The sequence below is a fragment of the Hemicordylus capensis genome, chromosome 3, assembly GCF_027244095.1.
Source record: "Hemicordylus capensis ecotype Gifberg chromosome 3, rHemCap1.1.pri, whole genome shotgun sequence".
Taxonomy (NCBI): domain Eukaryota; kingdom Metazoa; phylum Chordata; class Lepidosauria; order Squamata; family Cordylidae; genus Hemicordylus; species Hemicordylus capensis.
Genome location: NC_069659.1, coordinates 42,247,252 through 42,259,052, shown reverse-complemented (window position 1 = coordinate 42,259,052; position 11,801 = coordinate 42,247,252). Strand labels below are relative to the sequence as shown.

Sequence of the window (11,801 nt, the reverse complement as noted above, 5' to 3'; positions counted from 1 at the left end):
AGCGAAGCATTGGAAAAGCAACAAAGCAAATCCGCGTAGAGAAATGAGGCGCGACGGGGTGGTGTGCATGAAATTGTCTCATCGGCAATCCGTGCAAAAAGCTGTGCTTTGAATCGGCTAGTCGGCAGCAGTGGGCCGCTTTTATAGGAATTTTAGGTAACCAGCAGTAGGTGGCGGGTTTTTTTTGTAAGGTTATTAGCGAACAAGAGGGCATTTCTCCATCGTTTTGCAACGCAGAACTTCCACGAAGAAGAGTCTTGCTGTATTGTCTCTAGACCACCCGTATTCTGCTTCTGACAGCGGCCAGCCAGATGCCTCTAGGAAGCCCGCAAGCAGGGCATGAAGCAGGGATGTAGCAAGGTTGGAGTGGGCCCAGAGACAAGATTTTAAACTGCCCCCCCTCACTGAAGCTCAGTTCATGAAGTAAAGAAATCTTAAATGAGACTGAATAGTAGGGATGTGCACGGAACCGTGTGGCGCGGTCCGGCACTGAGGGGGGGTCTACCTTTAAGGGCGGGGGGTAGAACTTACCCCTCCCGCCGCTCTTCCCCCTCCGGCGCTGCAGTTTAAATCGAAGTTTTTGGGGCGGCAGCATTCCTCCCTGCCGCCCCTGCCCCCGTCGTTGCCAGGAAGTTTCAGTAACAGGAGCACGCATGTGTGCGTCGCGGCGCACGCCCGTCGCCGCTTTGCGCGCAACCCTCCTACATCACACGCAGCGTGCGTGTGATGTAGGTGGCGCGCGCATGCGTGCCCCTGTTACTGAGACTTCCTGGCAACGACAGGGGCAGGGGCGGCAGGGAGGAACGCTGCCGCCCCCAAAACTTCAATTTAAACTGCAGCGCCAGAGGGGGAAGAGCGGCGGGAGGGGTAAGTTCTCCCCCCCCCGCCCTTAAAGGTAGACCCCCCCTCAGTGCCGGACCGCTGGTCTGGTTCCGAACCGGTTTGGAGGCCTCCAACATGGCCTCCGAACCGGTTCGTGCACATCCCTACTGAATAGTGGTAACAAAAAGCATAGTGTGTGTGTGTGTGTGTGTGTGTGTGTGTGTGTATATATATATATATATATATATATATATATATGTTTTGTAAATTGTCGAGGATGCAAGTCATTTAATGGTACTAGAGAAAGACATGTTGTTCTGGTAGCTCCAGGTCTTAACACTCAGATCAATTTTGTAGGATGAATACAACTGAAGGAAGCCCTGGCGGGTGCACAGCTGGGGGAGTCAGTCATGTGACTTGCCTCTGGGGGCCTCCCAAAGCAGTGGACCCCCAGACAACTGTCTCCCCTTGCCCTATTATAGTTACACCCCTGGCATGAAGGCAATCTACTGTTGCCAGCCTCCAGCTCCTAGAATTCAGAAAAACACTGCCTCTTGACTTGGAGATTTTCTTATCATATCCTCCTGATAACCATTTCCAGGGGGATTACCTGTTGCAGCTATAAAAACAAAGAGTTTGGAGGAACCTTAAAGACTAACATTAAAAACTTTATTTGTGGCATAAGCAAAAAAGACTAACATGAACGCTTATGCTGCAACAAATATATTCATCTTTGAGGTGCCACAAAAATCTTTGTTGTTTCTATTCCCCACGGATTTGTCTTAATTCTGTTCTAATAGCCATATCAGATTCTGACCATTATATTATCCTACAGAGACAGGAATTTCTTTAATTTCCCTATTCGCATATTATGTTCAGCACACATATAGTATGTATAGTGTATGTATTTTGGATCTGTATTCATGTACAATTGTTCACACATGTTCAACACAAATACAGCAGTACAGTTCCTATCTGCACCTTGCATATGAGGGGACCTTTACCTAGGTTCACTTGGGAAATAAACACATGTATAGTCATTCACACAAAAACATGCATGTATGTGCAGACATTTACACATACAACGTAATGTCTGAATAGGGCTAATGAATTGAATGAAATAACATTGCTTTTTGTCCGTTGTATATCTACTGCCAATCGATTATGTTGGGTGACTCTGAATTCTAGTTATGGAATAATGAGAAAAATATCTCTCTCACTACTGTCCCCACTCCCATCATTCATAAACATCTGGTCCCCCTCCCCTTAGTTGTCCTTTCCCCCTTACATTTAAATGCCCCAAATACTTAATCTTCTTCATATAGAAGGTGCTCAATCCCTTGATCACTTTGGTTGGTCTTTTCTGTGCTTTTTCCAGTCTTTTTGAGTTGGGGTGATCGGAACTATACACTACGTTCTATATAGAGCCACACCATAGATCTGTATGAAGATAGTTTATAAAATACCAGCAGCTTTATTATCAATCCCATTTCTAATGGTTTCTAATACTGAACTTGCCTTTTCCACTGCTTCTTCACACTGCCTGACATTCTAACAAAGCACCAGTCCAATGAGATAAGCACTGGTGTAGCAGCAGTGCTTCTGAAGGGTTCCAGACTAATGCTGCACTGGTGCTTTGTGTGGGAGGTGGGGCGGGGTTCAAGAACCTCCCCTTGCCCTGGAAGTCCTCTGTGTCATCTGAAGATATGTCCCTGAAGGCTGCATGACCCTGGCCTTGGGATGTATTTTTTGGGTGGCACAGAGTGCTTCCTGGGGAAAGGGAGATCATTGATATTTGTACTACCCTGTCTCTTGCATTCTCATCTTGTTTTGGAAAAGTCTCATTGACTTCATTGTGAATGACTTCCAGTGTAATGGGTTAGGATTAGGATAAAATAAAGGTAAAGTGCTGTCAAGTCGGTGTCAACTCCTGGCAACCACAGAGCCCTGTAGTTGTCTTTGGTAGAATACAGGAGGAGTTTATCATTGCCATCTCCCACACACTATGAGATTATGCCTTTCAGTATCTTCCTATATTGCATGCTGATGCCTAATATAGGTGTTTCCCATAGTCTGGGAAACATACCAGCAGGGATTCGAACCGGCAACCTCTAGCTTGCTAATCATTACTTCCCCGCTGATTAGGGTATTAACTTTCAAACATTGTTTATCGAGCAAACTTTGAAATAGCATCCATTATGTATTGTGGGGCTGTTATGCTTTGCAATAAAGAAAAATCACTAAAACATCATAAAGGACATCTGGCAAATACAGAACATCTGGTAAGGTAGCTAACTCACTCTTCCTCTATATATCAGCGATTCGTCACAGCCTGAATTCGAACAAAGGCCTTTTTTGGGAGAGGAAAAGAAAAACCTGCATAGAAATCTCCTACACTGTGTGTCCTGGTCATACAATTTACACAAGGCAGACAGTAGCTGATGTTTTGTTTTTTTGCTGTGTTGTGATTTCATGTGTTATGTGTACTTGATGTTTTAATGCTGTGGGGGACAGCGACCGGCCAGCAGGGAGGGAAAAAGACAGCCTGGAAGGTGGGGAGGGAAAGCAGCCGATAGGCAGTGAGAGAAAGCAGACTGGGAGGGGGAGAATGGACTGGGGCTGAAGACAAAATGAAAATGAGGGGAGACAGGGAGAACTAGGGGCACAGATGCTCTGTGCAGGATCAGCTAGTTGTTGTTGTTGTTGTTAGTCATCATTATCATCATCTAGACTAATGAAGCATAGGTGTCTGAGAGAAGCACCGATGTAGCACCAGTGCTTCTGAAGAGTTCCAGACTAATGCTGCACCTGTACATAAGTGGGGGAGGTGAATTTTGTTGACCTCCCATTCTCCCAGAAGCAAACTGAAACTACATTCCCGAGGGCTGTGCAATCCTCAGGGACATATCTTTAGCTGGCACAGACTACTTCCAGGGGAAGGGAAGGTTGTCAAAATTTGTCATCTTCATTGCATGAGCAGTGGAACTCAGTTATTTGACTTCTTCAGAAGCAATAGTGCTTGTCCCACAGCATCAGTGCTTTGTTATTCTGGATGTCCATCAGTAACCTTACTTTTTAATCTTCATTTACAGAGTGGGGTGGATTCACAGAAATATATATGAAGTATCACCATATATGCTCATATCTCTAAAAATTATACAGTGTACCATATTAAAAAAAACCAGACAAATATAGTAAACTAGCTGAACCCGCACAGAGCATCTGTGCGGTAGTTCACTTCCTTTTGGGGGTTAGTTGGGAAAATTTGTTTGGCTGGTCCTCCCACAGCTCTCTCACTCGCTCTGTCCCCCCCCCAACAGCTCTCTTGCTCTCTCTGCCCCCCCCACACCACCTCTCTCGCTCGCTCTGTCTCTTTCCCCTCCGCGCCTCTCTTGCTCACTCTGTCTCTCCCCCACCGTGCATCTCTCGCTCTGTCTTTCCCCCCGCCTCTCTCACTCTGTCTCTCCCCCGCGCGCCTGTCTTGCTCGCTATGTCTCTCCCCCCACGCCTCTCTCGCTCGCTCTGTCTCTCCCCCGCGCCTCTCTCTCTCGCTCTGTCTCTCCCCCGCGCCTCTCTCGCTCGCTCTGTCTCTCCCCCGCGCCTCTCTCGCTCACGCTTTCTCTCCCCCGCGCGCCACTCTCGCTCACGCTGTCTCTCCCCCGCACGCCTCTCTCGCTCACCTCTCTCGCTCGTGCTGTCTCTCCCCCTGCGCCTCTCTTGCTCGCGCTCTCTCTCCCCCTGCTCCTCTCTCGCTCGCCCTCTCTCTCCCCCCACACCTCTCTCACTCGCGCTCTCTCCCCCCGCACCTCTCTTGCTCGCGCTCTCTCTCCCCCTGCTCCTCTCTTGCTTGCGCTCTCTCTCCCCCCGCACCTCTCTCGCTCGCGCTCTCTTTCCCCCGCACCTCTTTCGCTCGCGCTTTCTCTCCCCCCGCACCTCTCTCGCTCGATCTGTCTCTCTCTCCCCGCACCTCTCTCGCTCGTTCTGTCTCCCCCTCCCCGCACGCCTCTCTCACTCACTCTGTCTCTCCCCCCACGCGCCTCTCTCGCTCGCGCTCTCTCTCCCCCCCGCGCCTCTCTCACTCGCGCTCTCTCTTCCCCGTGCCTCTTTCGCTCGCGCTCTCTCTCCCCCGCACCTCTCTCGCTCGATCTGTCTCTCTCTCCCCCACGCACCTCTCTCGCTTGTTCTGTCTCCCCCTCCCCGCGCACCTCTCTTACTCACTCTGTCTCTCCCCCCGCGTGCCTCTCTCGCTCGCTCTGTCTCCCCCTCCCCGCGTGCCTCTCTCGCTCGCTCTGTCTCCCCCTCCCCGCGTGCCTCTCTCGCTCGCTCTGTCTCCCCCTCCCCGCCTCTCTCACTTGCTAGAGTCTGCGGCCACCACCGGTCACCAGGCCAGGCCTGCCGGCATGGGCCGGCCAATTCTCCTCCTCCTGGGTGTGCCAGACAATCAGGCGCCTCCACCGCCCAGCCAATCCGCTGGGTTGCCGGGACGCATCCCCACAGAGGCACGTCTACGAGAATTAATATAATAGATGGACATAAACTATACTTAAGAGAAATACATTACTTCAGACATCATGAGTCACACTGCCCTACCCTACTCTCAAACTCTGGACTAATTAAAATGTTAATCAGTTAAAAGGAAGATTATTAATCAACTAAACATTCTTTAATGGGTTGTTGACAGCCCTAATTAATAAAACTGCAGTACTCCACTCTTTATGTACACCTTAAGTGGTGCAGCGGAGAAATGCTTGAATAACAAGCAGAAAGTTGCCAGTTTGAATCCCCACTGGTATGTTTCCCAGACTATGGGAAACACCTATATCAGGCAGTAGCGATATAGGTAGATGCTGAAGGGCATCATCTCATACTGCACAGGAGATGTCAAAGGTAAATGCCTCCTGGATTCTACCAAAAGAAAACCACAGGGCTGTGTAGGCTCCAGGAGTCAAAATCGACTTGACGGCACACTTTATCTTTACTCCACTCTTTACCACAATGCCACACACCCAGGTTTCTCCTGCTGCACATTGAGAATTCAGCTGGAGATGTGAACCAATAACTTCTGTGGCACACATATGGTTAAACTGCATATTATCAACACCAAAAAATAGGTGCCTTTTTGAGGAACTGAAGGCAGTTTAAACTAACTGACAATTTGTTAGCCAAAAAGCTACCTCTCATTGTAAGAAAGCCATCTTTAACATTGTCTTTCTCATTGCCTTGGGCAAGCCACTTTTCTCTCAGCCTAATCTCTCTCACAGGGCTATTGTGAAGCTAAAATGATGTTCTTTGGGGAGAAAGGCAGACTGCAAACATAATAAGCAAATGATACCAGCATGATTATCTCAAGGGAGCCAGCTATGATCAATATTTGCCACATACCCACTACCAGGTCCTCCGCAAATACGCCTTAGTGTCTTTCATTCAGAAAGTCCTCTTTTGTTTACAGATTTGGTTGAGCAAATATTGGTGTAGCAAAATTGGCAGTACTTGATGGTTTGGTGTGTTAGCTGTGTCAGCTGTCACTCTGGTTTAGATCATCCATTCCCTGTCATGATGGCTGTATTGCTGTGAGTGAATTTCTGTGTGCCTACCAGAGGCCAGACTACTAATTACTAGGGAAAATAGGCCCTTATCAACTGACAGATGGTTCTAGTGTTGACAGGCTGATGTCACCCCAGTGAAATGAGGGAGTGAAAAGAGCAACCTTGATTGCATTGGACAGACCCACATTTTAATATGTCAGACTCCAAAACTGTGGCCAATGAAGACAGCACCTGCTCTTTATCTGCTTTGGGACTACTTTGAGAAGCATCAATTCTTGTTCTCAGAGGTGAAGGACCAAGGCTGGGGAAGATACGAGGAGGAGCCACATACAGGACAAGAGCAAATAGCTAGAAGAATGTACCGTGAACAAGACTAGTTTTTTTGGCCAAGGGGTCAAACTAGAGAAGCAATGTGAATGAAGTGACAAAGCCAGAGGAAAGAAGCAGCACGAGTGGCTGGATTTTAAGCTCGAGGATCAAAATCAAGATGTTGGTAAATGGGGAATATATGTTTGACTGGCACAAAAGGCAGACTAGCAAGAACACATGAGAGCTGGCGAGGATGCAAGGCAGGAATCAGAGCTGGAGTGAAATACATGGAGGACAAAGAAGACCTGGCAGGCATAAGAACACATCTGAAACTGAGTATGTAGAAGCTGAAAACAAGGCTATAGGAGTAGCAACAGCAAGACTAACAGCTGAGGGGATCAAGGGAATTATAGCCCTAGATTTGTACCTGAAGTATGCCTTTGGGACAGCCATCTCAGGCACAGTATTTGTGGAACACAGTAGGGGCTGAGAAAGAAATTCTTTATTGCTCAGCAGAGTACAGGCACGGGCTATCTTCCTGGCTCCATAGGATTGCCTGTGCTTTTATAGCAAATGGACCTGAGTAGAGGAGGAGCTTCCTAGAGAAGGTAGTGTTGCCAGCACTGCTTTTCTGCAGGCTCCCAGAAGCCTCTCTGTTTATGTTTGAGACTGCAGGCATATGGGTCTCAATTTTGACATGCTCAGGAGCCTCACAATACTTATTTATTTGATTGATTGATTTCTATACCGCCCTTCCAAAAATGGCTCAGGGTGGTTTACACAGAGAAATAATAAATAAATAAATAAATAAGATGGATCCCTGTCCCCAAAGGGCTCACAATCTAAAAGAAACATAAGATAGACACCAGCAACAGTCACTGGAGGTACTGTTAGGGCCAGTTACTCTCCCCCTGCTAAATAAAGAGAATCACCACTTTACAAGGTGCCTCTTTGCCAAGTTAGCAAGGGAACAATATGAGTTGGTATACTGGGGAACAGTCACTTAGTAGGCAGTGGGATAGTTTCCCCCAGATTTACCAGCTGCCAAAGCCAAATTATAAGAGAACTAGCCTTGCGTCTTCCCCATGCTGAGATACCTAAGTAGACTACCAAAGTTAACTCGCAAAAGTCAACTCTCCATTCAAAGTCTCTCTGAATGATTGACCCTCTTTTGGTTTACTTCTCCTCCATAGATGCCTCAAATGAGCTAAAAACCAATTACCTCAGCAGGGAAGTCAAATAAGGCTCCACGATGTGCATTCCCTCCTTATCAAAGGAAGGCTAAAATGAACAGTAGAAACTCAGAGATGTACCCATTAAAACACTGATTTACTAGGTGTTTTTTTATTTTATTTTAGGTTTTTCTAACCTAAAAGAGTTGCTGTGTTTGCATGTCCAATCACTCCATTTGCATTGACCTATTTGAGCATTGTGTTGTAGCGCAGCACAACAAACAATGGGGTCTTTTGAGATTCCCCAGAACCTCCTTACCCAAGAAAGAAGAGCAACTGGAATGTTCCCTCAGGACACAATTTGGGCTTTAACAGCCCCTGGTTTCTTGAGCCAGTGTTCTCCCTTTGGTTTCCAGTACCCCTCACTTGGTTTCCATATTTTAGAGTCACCCATTACTTGGATGCTGCAGCAGACACTTGCCATACCACTTGGCCGTGTTTTGCTCTGCAGGCCACCCTTGCTTCCAGACCCTAGATAAGCTCCCTTGCCAGATCCGATCTGCACAGCCCTCCTCTCTACCAGGGAGCTGGCTTCATGAGAACAGATGCCCTTTGGATCTACCCCTGCTACCTAACCCCCTTCACTCGTCACTGCTGTTTGCTGCTCCCTGGTCCATCCCCAAGGAAAGAGGTCTTTCATTTGCTCCCAAGCTACAAGGATCCACCCACCAATAACAGAAGGAAAGAGGTTGTATGATAACTGTTGCACCCCAGTCTGGGATCCCACTATCCCTGTTTATTCTCCGTTTCTCTGAGCCTCGTTTCTCTGGTCAGCCTAGAAGTTAGTTTAATACAGATATTAAGCTAAATTTCCTCTTAGCATTTTTATGGTTAATCTTGTAATGTATTTTTAGTAATAACATTGCTTTAAGTTACTCTCTTATTCCATTGTACCCCCTACCCTCAAATATAATCTTCTCTGTTTTTGAACATCTCTCTCTCTCTGTCAGACATTTTCCTGTAACACTTTGCATTAAAATTTATTCTGATGTGGAACTGCTCCACTCTGAGCTAATTTCCCACACAAAGCCCGAACGCAATTTTGGGGTGTTCACCAATCACCCCACTGGAAGTTCCATTAAAAAACTACAGGCTTGTAAACTCCCACTTTTAACATGCTCAGGAGTCTCATGGGATCATGGGCTACCCTTTTGTTGGCAGATTGGGGACAGGTCACTTAGGAGGCAGTGGGACGATCACCCCCAGATTCAAACAGCTGCCAAGCAAGTTGAAAGGGGATTAGCCTCGCGCCTTTCCCTATATTAGGAAATGTCTAGGTAGACTGAGTTAGCGTACAAGTTAATTCCATGCTCAAAGTCTCTCTGTCTGAAGATTGACCCTTAACTTCCCGTTCTCTGCAGTTGCCTCAAAGCTAACACTAATCACCTCAGCACGATAAGTCAGTTAAGGCACTGCTAATGCAACTCCCTTCCTCATCACAAAAGAGCTAAGTGGGCAATAGGAACTCAGAGGTGCTCATTAAAATTATTGATTGGTTTACTGGGTCTTTCCAACCTAACAGAAATCATCCTTGCACATCCATTTAGTCCATTTACATACAGGTTGTTCTTGACCATTCATGCCATTGTCTTATTCCGGTACAGCATACAAAAACAATGAGCCCTTTCTCATGACCAGTGAGAAAGGGCAAGAGGGCTAGCAGGGAGGGAGCCTTAAAAAGCTTACCTCCTTGCAGACGAGCAGGTTCCTTCCTTTGGGCAGGTGGATCGCCCGCCCAGACGATCACCGGCTGCTGCCAGTAGCTCTGAGGGTCTGGGTGCCAGGATCATTGCCCCATGTTGCCCCATCCTCCAGAGCTCCAATAATGCATTGCATGAGTGCACAGTGCATCATGGGGATCCCCCCTCCCCTCCTTGCAGCTGGCTGAGGCATGTTTGCCGTTGAGGCACCACCGATATCGGGCCTGATCCCAGTGGTACACATGTGCGTGCAAAACTGGGCTGGTCTTCCTTAGCCCAGTTGTGCATGGATGAGTGAATAGCTTCAATGGATCCTTTCGAGATCCACTGGAATTTCCTTCCTCAGGAAAGAGGAGTGGCTGGTATCTTGCCTCCGGGCTTTTGGGCTATAACTGGTCCTGGTTTCTTGAACCAGTGTGCTTCATTTGGTCTCTACACCATAGAGTCGCCCATTGTATGGGCGATAGATTTGGCATCCGTCATAACACCAGGCTGTGTCTTGCTCATTGCATCATTCACTTTTCCAGCCTCCAGGTTGGCCTTCCTTGCTGGTCCAATTTACCCAACTCACTTTGCTGCTACAAGAAGCTGACTGCAGAAGAACAGACACCTTTTGGATTTACCCCTGCTGCCTAATCCCCAAGCTGCTTTTGGTTCTTTGTCGCCTGGTTCCATGCCTGAGGATAGAGGTCCTACGGTTGTGCCTGAGTTATGAGGGTCCAGTTGCTACTAAAGGAAGGATGAGGTTGTATGATAATCATTGTGCCCCTCTGGGCTCTCCCTATCCCAGATCTTTTCTTAAATCCAAAAACCTGTTTATCTACAGCCTTCTTTTCTCTAGCCAGCCTGGAAGTGATTTAATTCGGACACTATGCTAAATTGCCTCTTTGCAAGTATCTGGTTAATCTTTGTAAAGCATTTTTAGTAGTAATATTGCTTTAATCAACTCTTATTCCACGGTACCCCTGAACCCCAAATAAAACCTTCCTTTGTTTTGAACTTCAACCTCTCATCAGTTCATTTCCCCGGGACCAGAACTTTGCACAAAAATTATTCTGACGTGGGACTGCTCCACCTCAGGTCACTAATTTCCCACACAAAGCCCGGAAACATTTAGGGGTGTTCACCAATCACCCGGGAGCAGTTCCATTAACAGTAGCCAAAGTGTGAGTGCTTGCTAGTGTGGTCATATGTCCTCTATTAAAAAAGATAGCCCTCTTTTTTTGTAACACTGTCCTCTTTTTTGGCAGTGTGGGCCTGGCCACCCTACTGACAAGTCAAGGACACAACACGTGATCCACTTGTTTCACACAATGCGTGATCCACTTGTGGAACTCTCTGCCACAGGATGTGGTGACAGCCAACAACCTGGATGGCTTTAAGAGGGGTTTGGATGACTTCATGGAGCAGAGGTCTATCAATGGCTACTAGTCGGAGGGCTGTAGGCCACCTCCTGCCTCAAGGGCAGGGTGCCTCTGAGTACCAGTTGCAGGGGAGTAATGGCAGGTGAGAGGGCATGCCCTCAACTCCTGATTGTAGGCTCCCAATGGCATCTGGTGGGCCACTGTGCGAAACAGGATGCTGGACTAGATGGGCCTTGGGCCTGATCCAGCAGGGCTGTTCTTATGTTCTTATAACTACATCTTATATATCAAAATTTGGCCCGACTGCTGCTTTGTCCGGAATTGAAGCAGCTGGGGATGGGGGTGGGCAAAAGGATTAGAGATACGTTATATACTTTGATGCCGGTTTGTTTTTTAACATTGACACTGGAAAAGGTTGGGCTCTTATATGTTAATTCATATGTTCACCTAAACATTTAAATTAACATATGCAAATTTTATGCAAATTAGTGCCCTCTTTTCATTCCCTCTGGCCCTCTTTTTTGGAGATGAATGTCCTATACATCCTCTTTTTTGGCTGTCCCACTCCCTGTCGTCTCTTTTGATGTTGTGGACCTAGCCAACCTAGTGTTTGCTTCAGGAAGGCAGTAATTTTAATTTAGGTCAATGGCCAAGTTGAAAGGCAGGAGGAGAAAAGGATCTAGGGAGGAGAGCTGGTCTTGTGGTAGTGAGCATGAATTGTCCCCTTTGCTAAGCAGGACCCACCCTGGTTTTCATTTGAATGGGAGACTACATATGTGAGCTCTGTAAGATATTCCCCTTAGGGGATGGGAAAAGCATCTGCATGAT

At 47.3% G+C, this 11,801-nt stretch overlaps 1 long non-coding RNA gene across 2 annotated transcripts in view; it reads left to right on the top strand.

Annotated features, from left to right (window-relative positions):
- LOC128351288 (uncharacterized) overlaps positions 1 to 10,608 on the top strand; it is a 39,999-nt gene extending 29,391 nt beyond the window's left edge. For both annotated transcript variants that reach the window (XR_008319689.1, XR_008319690.1), the window contains exon 5: positions 10,137 to 10,608. This is a non-coding gene — a long non-coding RNA (uncharacterized LOC128351288). The remainder of the gene's footprint in view (positions 1 to 10,136) is intronic.
- Positions 10,609 to 11,801: the final 1,193 nt, after the last annotated feature.